Below are 694 nucleotides of genomic sequence, written 5' to 3' on the forward strand. Positions count from 1 at the left end.
TAGAAAACCCCAAAGATTCCACCAAGAGACTCCTAGAATTGATAAATAAATTCATCAAAGTCTCAGGTTACAAAATCAATGTACCCAAATCAGTAGCATTCCTATACACTGATAACAGTCAATCTGAGAGTCAAATCAAAGACTCAATAACCATTCACAATAGCCACAAAGAAAATGAAATACTTAGGAATATACTTAACTGAAGCGGCGAAAAATCTCTACAAAGAGAAGTACAAAACACGGAGGAAAGAAATCACAGAGGATACAAACAAATGGGAAAACATATCATGCTCATGCACCAGTAGAATCAACATTGTTAAAATATCCATACTACCCAAAGTGATTTACAAATTCAATGCAATTCCCATCAAAACACCAATGTCATATCTCACAGATTTAGAAAAAATAATTCTACACTTCATTTAGAACCAGAAAAGAATCCAAATAGCCAAAGCAATTTTAAGCAAAAAGACCAAATCTGGAGACATCACATTACCAGATTTCAAACTATACTACAAAGCTATAGTAACCAAAACAGCATGGTACTGGTACAAAAATAGAGACATAAACCAATGGAACAGAACAGAGAACACAGATATAAAACCATCCACATCCAGCCAACTGATCTTTAGCAAAGCAGACAACAATATACACTGGGAAAAAGAATCCCTATTCAATAAATAGTTCTGGGAGA

This window comes from Propithecus coquereli, unplaced genomic scaffold (assembly GCF_000956105.1).
Source record: "Propithecus coquereli isolate 6110/MARCELLA unplaced genomic scaffold, Pcoq_1.0 Scaffold234, whole genome shotgun sequence".
Taxonomy (NCBI): Eukaryota; Metazoa; Chordata; class Mammalia; order Primates; family Indriidae; genus Propithecus; species Propithecus coquereli.